The sequence below is a fragment of the Chanos chanos genome, chromosome 10 (assembly GCF_902362185.1).
Source record: "Chanos chanos chromosome 10, fChaCha1.1, whole genome shotgun sequence".
Lineage (NCBI taxonomy): Eukaryota > Metazoa > Chordata > Actinopteri > Gonorynchiformes > Chanidae > Chanos > Chanos chanos.
The window spans coordinates 6,726,678-6,736,273 of record NC_044504.1 but is presented as its reverse complement, the minus strand read 5'-3'; positions in this window follow the sequence as shown (position 1 = coordinate 6,736,273).

The window sequence follows — 9,596 nt, the reverse complement described above, 5'->3', positions numbered from 1 at the left end:
TATTATTTCTTTATCTTTACGGATAAGAAAATATCGTGGTATCATTGAGTAACGTCAATTATGCATATTAGGACGACGCAATTAAGGACCGTGGACGGTTTGTTTAATAGATGAGAGGGATTTCTTTTGGTTTTTTGTCATCCAGAGCAGAACCGCCTGCACAGTTTCCACAGCACAGATCCATGTGGAGTCAGGCTACAGACTGACGAGATAGCCCCGGCAGCGCGCGCTGCACCTGGCGGAGGTTAAAGTCTTTGATCTCTATCCTGTTCATTTGGCTCTTTTGTAATCATTACCGGCTTTCAGCCGCTGAAAGGATTGCAGATTGAATTGATCAGCATGTTAAGGGAGGAAAAAAAGCGGCGAAGCGGGGACGTCATGTGGAAACAGTAACCGAGGCAGACGTAGTTGAAATTCAGGCCGACAGAGCGATTGTGCCTCTGACAGAGCAATGGAGAGAGTGTTTAAAGGTGCCGACAGGTAAGATAGCAGATCAGTGAGGCCAGTGGAAAAGGTGGAGGCCACAGAGCTCTGTCATTAATCTCTCTCTCTCTCTCTCTCTCTCTCTCTCTCTCCATGTGTCTCCTTCAGCAGAGACTTTCTCCTGTCTCCCTAGCTGCAACAACCTCATCCCAGAAATTTTTCGGACAGACCATGCCATCTGACTGTATTCCCAGAGAGGAAAAAAAAATGACCTTCACGTGCTGCAGTTTCAAGTTGCTGTCTCACTCTATAAAGTGTTATCAGTCTGTATCAGATTGAGTGGAAAACCAAGAATGAAGATGTCATGAACATGACGTGAATGAAAATAAAAATGAAAAATAACTGTGCTTTCTTAGTATGGCTCTGTATTCCAGGTGGCTATAGAGACACCTGTGTCCTGTCACAATGTTTACCATATGGTCTCTTAGCAGCTGCCCCAGTCAATTGTCCACACACACACACACACACACACACAGACAAAACATTCAGAGGTCAATCTAGGTGCCTTTTCTGAGTACCTGCTGCTCTCTCTTATACAACAAAGACTTTCAGCGTTTGCAGGAACAGATACAAACCACATGTCACTTGACTCCCCACTGAGAAACAGAACAGGAGCTGTGTTTAGGAGTTTGATTCTTGATGCTTTGATTGCCTGGCATTAATGATCAGTCATACGTTGGTTTTTGCCAGGGATTTGACACATGTTAATGTGACCTACTAGAAAGAACAAAACCAACATTGTGATTAAAATGACACACAGCCACATACACACTCACTCACACATGCGCACCCACACACACAGGGAGAGAGAGACAGAGAGAGGGAGAACGAGAGAGAGAGAGAGAGAGAGAAGTGCACATGCACAAATAGCTATTTGTAGACAGACTTGAGGCGTCTCCTGTATAAATAAATTGTCCAAGGCACAGTGATTCTCTGGGATTTTCTACACGCAACTCAAAGAGACATTTAGCGCCACATATTCTTATGTAAGGCACAGACAGCTATGTCCCCAAAAGACAAGTATGAGTGCAACAGAGTCAGAGTTTGACTTCAAAGTTAGAAAATGTCAACCCATCAATATAAAAGATATAAAAGATACTTGCTTATGTGTCCTGATCCTGAAGTTACAGGGGACTTCTATTGCTGCTGCTTTTCACCACTCTCTGTGGTGTGTATTGAACCATTTGGATTTGAGAGTGTCCAACTCAAATTTTCTGCAGATGTCCCCTTTATTTAATCCCTGTCATTTGACTGTGGTTCTCAGTGTATATTGTTTCAGCCTGCATCTGCAGTCTGCACCGTCTACTGGATTATCCCAGGGGCTTCACTGTACAGTCTGCACCTTGGGTGTCATTTGATATGGTACATCCCTGTCTTGTGCATGAACAAATTATGGATTATGTTTAAGGAAAGAGTAACAAGATAGACAGATAGATAGATAGATAGATAGATAGATAGATAGACAGACAGACAGACAGACAGACAGACAGACAGACAGACAGATAGATAGATAGATAGATAGATAGATAGATAGATAGATAGATAGATAGATAGATAGATAGATAGATAGGTGTGTGTGTGTGTGTGTGCATATGTACAGATCCTGCTTTGTGTTGATAAGTAAAAATCTGGCAGCTTCTGGTTGAAGACATTTGCAGCTTAGTTTAAATCTCTAAGGTAGAGGACCAGGGCTGTATTGAATCATTGAAGCTGCGTCTGCATCAAGTCTGATTGCGAGATGACAGCTTGGCCAGCCCCGGCGGAAAACTCCCTAAGGTGAAAAAGAGAAACTCTCCACCTCTTCACGCAAATCCCTCATCTCGCTATTTCTCCTATGCTTATATCAACATCACCAAACTCTTCTCACATGTCACAGAAGGCATTCGACACGGGCATTTCAAAACAGGCTCTCGCAAACCTGGCCGGGGCCAGCTCACCAAGACACCCCTGTCAAACAGAGACGACCCCGGACCTCATCGCTTTGAAATCTCGGGTCAGGATTTTTTTTAGTGGGAAAAAAAACGAAGTGATAATGGGACTTATATTCCAGAGCGCACCGTCACCTGACAGAAAGCAGACACCTCGTTCATCACGACGACTCTCTCAGGGCTAAGAAACAGCAGCCCTCTGTCCGTGCGAGATGAAAATGTATTCCTGAGAGGACTAATGTCTTCTGACAGATTAGTGACAGCTGTGATTCATTTTGCTGAAAGCAGGAAGGAGGCGCATGGAGTTACGGTGATGTAAGCGCGCTCAACATCGACGCAGGGAGCGACAGCGGACGGACAACGCATCGTTACTTTATCCCTTCTTTGCGTCTCTCCGGACAATGAAACCGTGTCACGTGACAGAGGGTCAGGGCGGCGAGGTCATGACAGAAGATATGGAACTTTATGCAGCGTTCGGTAGTTACGTGGAGGATTATAGAGTGATCCTTCATTGCTTTGCTCCCAGAACTTTTGCGTGATGACAACTGTACGAGGTTGGATGATGTCATCCGTCATCCCAACACTTTTTCAGAGAGAGGCTGTGGGGAGAGGCACAATTATCACTGACATTTAGGAAATTGCTCCGAAGGGGACATTCTGTGTGTAAATGGGAACAAATTGTTTTCATTTTTCTGGTGCTGCATCTCTCTCTCTCTCTCTCTCTCTCTCTCTCTCTCTTTATATCTCCCTCTCTCTCTTTCTCTCCCTCTTTATCTCTCTCTCTCTGTCATACACACACACGCACACACACTCACACACACATACAAACAAACAAACAAATAATTGTAGAGATATTTAAAGCGACTTGAAGTGACTCATTAGAGCAGTTCAAGGCTATAAATTAACCAAAGCAGGAGTGGAATTTGTTGGACTGAGATTCATGTGGTCATTAGTGCCCCTAAAGTATGTAAAGGGGTATACTCAATATAATGGAACAAAGGTAAGCAGTTGGTAGCATTCATTTAAATTCACTGAGTCATGAAAGAATACTCTTATGGGTTTTTCGCTGGTTTGTTTGTTTTGTTTTGGGTCTTTTTGTGGTTTCAAATTACACAGGTCAAATAAATGTCTTTTTTCCCCCTCTCGATTTCGACTGCGAATCATTTTTCTTTATTTCTTGTTTACCATTTTAGCACAGTTCAACAGTGGGTGGGTAGTCATGGAAACAGGAGATTGCATTTGGGGAAATGTGAATTCCTTCAGGGAGAAGAGCAATGAAAGGAGATGGAAAAGGATTCATATCAAATAAACATCCCAGCCTCTCATTCTCTGATTAAACGCTGACCCCCTCACCCTCTCTCTCTCTTTCTCTCTCTCTCTCTCGCTCCCTTCTTCATTCTGGCACAAGCTTCTCCCTCTGCAGGTGCTTGGACCTCAGTTACTGACAGACAGTCTCCACTGAGCATCGTCTGTACTGGGAGCAGAATAGTCAAATGTGGGCAATGTGCGGTCTCTTGACATGATCGGATTCACAAGGTCAGTGTAATCTCTACTTTAGTCTGACCCAAGCAATTCACAGCACGACCAGAGACATTGCCAGCTTTCTCCCCCAGACCCACTTTTCATTTATTAAAGTCATTTATACACAATCATCAGTTTAGCTCTGAATAATAAATTAAGATGTTTGGTTGTTGTTGGGTTTTTTTTTTTCCACAGTGGGCACTGAGCGGTCATCACTCATAATTTGAAAAAGAGGAAAAACAGATTGTTTCCCTGGCACCAGGGGGGCTTTTTGAAATACACAGGCCTGGATGCTCAAATATCAGACTTGCTGCCCTCTTCCCTTCAGCATACCCGCAATGTATCATTATCATCAGAACCAGACGGCTTTACTGCGGGAGGAGTTTGTTAATGAGACAAATACCACTCCAGGGTTTTCACAGAACCGGTCCACTTACATCTCCAATGGTTTCTGCCCCCTACCCTCCGGCCCCCGCCAAAAAAAATTAGCCTCCACGAGAGTAGAGGACTTGCAATTGCAGAGGAGAGAAGATTGAGCAGAGAGAAAGACAAAGAAAACACAGCAGCCATACGGAGCACAATCTGAATCCGTCAGAGTGTTAACTTTTGAAGAATGTAATGAGTTCACTGGGGAGTAAATAAGTGAGTGAGAGAGAGAGAGAGAGAGAGAGAGGGAGAGAGAGAGAGAGAGAGAGAGGGAGAGAGAGAGAGAGAGAGAGAGGGAGAGGGAGAGAGAGAGAGAGTGGAAGAGTTTTAGAAGTTGGACAGAGAAGCAGGGTGTGTCTGCAGGAAAAGAGTCCCCCCCCCCCAATTACCCTCTGAGAGAAGAGCAGCTGTTAATGTGAATGAGGCTGATTAGTTCTAATTACTCTGCCCACAGTAATATCGCTTCAGTGGATTGTCTGAGCAGAAAATAAATAAATAAATAAATAAATAAATAAATAAATAAAGGTTGTGGTTTACGCAACAGAAAAAAAAATGTGTAAATGTTCTCCTCTGTATATAAGCAGTAGGACTAGCCTTTCCAAATCCAGTCAGTGAGATTTTAATTGCCAGGAATTACAGACAGTGACAAATGAAATTCTATTAGTTTATTTGCCTTTAGGGTAAAAATCAGTAAATAAAATAAATTATTCACTGTACATTGTTGTGATTGCTGAATCTCTCAGAGGATATCATCACGGCCCAAAACATCTTTCAAATATTTGATCTATTCCTTTTGATTCGTTTCAACAGGTTTTCTGATAGTGGAAGAGAGTATAGAACAAGGAATATCTGGAGAATTTTCAACCCCGGCAGTGAACCGAAAGTCCCTATTCTAGAGTATAACAATGCAGATATCTGTGGCATACCTGGAAGTTCTCTACTAAGCGCTTCACAGTCAAGTGGTATGAGCAGCACAACAGTTACCAGTCACAAACTTCGAGACAAAGTCGTTCTTCCACTGGACTACAAACTTCGGTGAGGTCGGTGAGCCTGACACTTCACATATAAGCAGAGAAAATCCATTGATTGCGATTTGGGGGCACTGTTGTGCGTTCAAGGTCCGTAGTGATAGATGTGAAAACAGAGCCCAGCCCAGTGGGGGGGCCCTTTAGATGTCACAGAGTGTTAAATCCATTCCAACCAGCACGGACACTCTTCTGACAGCGCAGGCAGAATTGACAGAAGCCCACACCATCTTCTGTCGGACCTCGCCTCCAGTTTGAATGCTGGAATAGAATCAGGAGGCCAGTGATTAAATATTAATTTGTCCTCAGTCATAGTCCCCCGTCTGCGGCCTCACGCAGGGACAACAGCTGTCGCAATCACATGGTCAGACGTCAAGAAACGAAAAAAAAAAAGAGAGAGAGAAAAAAAAAGAAAGAAAAAACAGAAAAACAGTGGCAAAAATAAGCATGTGCATACCAAGCACGGTATCTAACAGTAAGTTACGTCATTTTTGACCACATGAGTGTTCTCTCTGTTGGCTCACTGATATAAAACTGAACCATCTACTCACAGCATAGGTGGAGATATTAAACGATAAAACAAGTTTGACTGCAGCCCAAGGAATTGCAAAGCAGTGCAGCTTCTGTGTAAGTAATAGTGTAAAGCTCTTAATGTCATAGCCCCCCCCCCCCCCCCTTAAACAAAGGTGGTGGAGAGCTTCAGTAAGCCATTCTAATAAAGAACATCTGCCAGTCAAACCTCAGGAAGGCATTTAAAGACAGCGCCATGCTGTTTTCCAATAAGGACATTCCAAAATGTCTTCTGAAAGAGATCTCTCATTTTTCCAACGTACAGTCTATTTTAGGAAATGATAAATACCATTCAGAGACATAAACTGCTCTGACTGATCACAGTCATATTCTTTTTCATTCCCAGAAATCCCAAACTTCAAAAGTTCAGAAAACCGGTTCATGCATTCCTCGTTGAAATAGCACAAAGAGGTTCTAAAAATAGTCTTTCACCAAAGCTGGAGGTTGAGCTTGTTGTGTCTGATGCAAATTTTCAAATCAAATCTTAGAGACGACAGGCAAAAGAAGATTGCTGATATTATACAGCATCGCAAAAGCTGCACAAATACAGTTTACAAATTGCTAAAGGCAAATCCTTTTGTTGTAGAAAGGCTGAGGAACGAGAGATTAACGCAGGTTAGTGTGACGTTATTATGTGCCGATATAACAACTGCGTCATGTCATCTCCAGAACCAGCCACATGAAGGAGGAATAGCACAACCACCATTCAATTCAAATCATCCCTGTTCAGTTTCATTCATAGCATTAATGAATATGTAATATTTATTAGATATACTCACATTTACACAAAGCTGAAGCAGCCAAAGTTCAGCCTTTATTTTCCAATTTGAGTTTTCGAGATCTTTGTAGTGGTAAATTGAGCACCTTAATTCGGTGCGAGAGCATGTCATGAAATGTCTTGTTTCTGTCTCTTTAATGTTGCATCTGGGACCGGCTTGGACTCATTCTGCAGGAAAAAAGACTCATTATACCTAATTTACTGTCTTATTTCCCTAACATACTTGAAGCTCCCACTCTGCAATTCATCACTAATGGAACAGAAAAGGTGGCTTTGTGCTGTGGAGTTCGTTACCTCTGACAGTTAACTAGCCTTTGAGATAAGAACTGTGCAATGCTTTTTGCAATGAAAAGACAGTCGTGATTCAGGAAGACATGACTACAAGCTATATTTTCTTAATTTTATTTTAAGAGCTGAATCAAAACTTCCATCGTGAATGCGTCAGTCATATCACAAGTTGCAGAAAGGACATGTTTATGATAAATTCATACAGCTTTACAAGCATCGAAGCATATTTAAAATTTAGTTGAAAAAATTATATTGAAGTATTACATGAAACCAGTGTTATGTGCATTTCCTGATAATATGGTTTATTTGAACCTTTTTAGTCTTATTTTATCATCAACATTCTTCGAAGGCAAATTACACTCAAATCACAATTCCTGGTATCATGTGAGAAGAGTTGTGTTTTGGTAGGCGTACACATGTGGTTGAATGTTTGTCGTTATACTGTACAGTAAGACACAAATGAATACTGGCAGGCTGTCATAAGAGATTAGAATGCACGTCTGCAAAGTGGAGTACAGGGACCAGAGCTTGGAGAACGGATGATTCCCGTTGTCATAGCGTTTTACACACGACGGATAGAAAAAATAGTAAAAAGAAGGTTTCTAAAACGCTTCACTTGGAGTCACTGTCTCTTTATTCAGCTCTCTTTCTCATTTTCAGTTCAGAGATTTGTCTATCACCTGTTGAGTGTGTTCGTTTATCTAAATGGAATTGGCACTAAAAGTGAGACACTATCGTTTCATTGCGAACTCGCTTTCAAGATAAGTCTCTCATTATATTGCTTTTTTTTGTGCTGGGGGAAAAAAAAAACTTTCCTCAATTTGTCTTTGACACTCTGTCTGTGATATATCAAATCTTGCTAAACTGAAATAGAGCGTGGTTTATTAGCATTTTCAGTCTCTTCTGAAGCAGCTGAAACTGGCCATCAGGTTTGTTCATCATTCATTTACCTGAAATTATCATTAATAACCTGCTTTCACAACCTCACACTAAATGTTCTAATCCTGTTCTGATAACAACATTGTATATTTATTTAAAGAAAAGAACAAAATTGATATCCATTCACCAGGTAATCGCAGGCCACACAGATTACACCATAAAACCTACAGATATTTTATAAAGAGAAAACTAACTGTAGTCCAGAGAGCTGCCCTTTTCATAGTCAATGAGGTCATGCTTTAAAACAGACACGGGGAGAAGACAACCTAGCAACTGTCTGCGAAAGAGAAGCTGAAAAGACCTACTGTACTGGAGAGTTAGGTGTGGGCGCATAAAGGGCAGACAGCATGAGTTCTCGTGGTAGACACGCTCTACCAAAGACAGGCTCGGGAGCGCTAGCAGCGGCCCAGCTGTTTCCAGGAGATAAGCAAGCGAGTGGCGCGAGCGGCGCGCTCGGGTTGGCGCTAATTTTAATAAGTCGGATAGATAGTAACGTTCTTTAGAGCTATCAATTTAGCTGATCTGGGATCACAACACAGCGGCGTATACAAAAAAAAAGAGTTTCCAAAGAATAGATATGTGATTAACTACTTCGATTTCCGGGGGGCTGAAGTTATTTTGCATGCGAGTGTAGCAAAGTTAGAAACAAACCTCATCATGTCTGCAAGAATGCATTTGTAAGGAGATGTTCCGTATTTTTGTCCATACTAGTAGCAACGATCATAATATCCTGAGAACAATGAATACTGCATACAGAGTACCAATTAAGTTACATAAGAGATGGCTTGATCAATAATAAATATCCAAACAAACAACACACTACTTTGCCTATGTATTCTAAACGGCATCGACCGATACAACCTTGAATGAGCTAGAAACGACTTCTGCGGTAACTCACGTGGACCTGTTGAGTAAATGGAATGACATCAGGACAGTGCTGTGGGTTTAACAAAAAAGACATATTCAGATTTAACTAAGCATCGCACCATTTTGAAAGAATGCAATGGGCTCTGACAACACACACACAGACACAGAGAGAGAGAGAGAGAGAGAGAGAGAGGAAGAGGTTATGCATATATGGAGAGCCAAAAGTGAGAAACTGACGTTTACTTAAAAGTGCAAATTCTTCATTATCTCAGCAGTCAAAATTCACCTTACATTTAAGCCAAGCAATGATACTGCTTACTCAGATTAATTACTGTCTGATTTTCTTTTTTCAAAATGTTAGACATAAACTGCAAATATGTTAAAGCAAGTTCAATATTACCCAATACCCAAAACTTGTCGGTCAGGATTCCAGTAAAGTAATAACAGGAAAAAAGTTTACATTACTCCAGTATTTACACACATGAGGATTAGTTTTTTTGTTTGTTTTTTCTTTTGTTTTGTTTTGTTTTTCATAAATCTACACATTTATTTTCCAAATTCAGTAAACATGTTAAAATGTTTTTAAAATTTGATAAATATGAGAACTTATTTTATAAATGAGTCAAAATGATCTCAAATTAATTAAACATATTAATCAGTTTTCAGCATGTAATAAGAACATGACTGCTTATCATACTAACCTTGGTAATGTGTCCTATATGGTAAATTTACACCAGAACACTGCTGGTAGTATAGTGACTATATATCAAT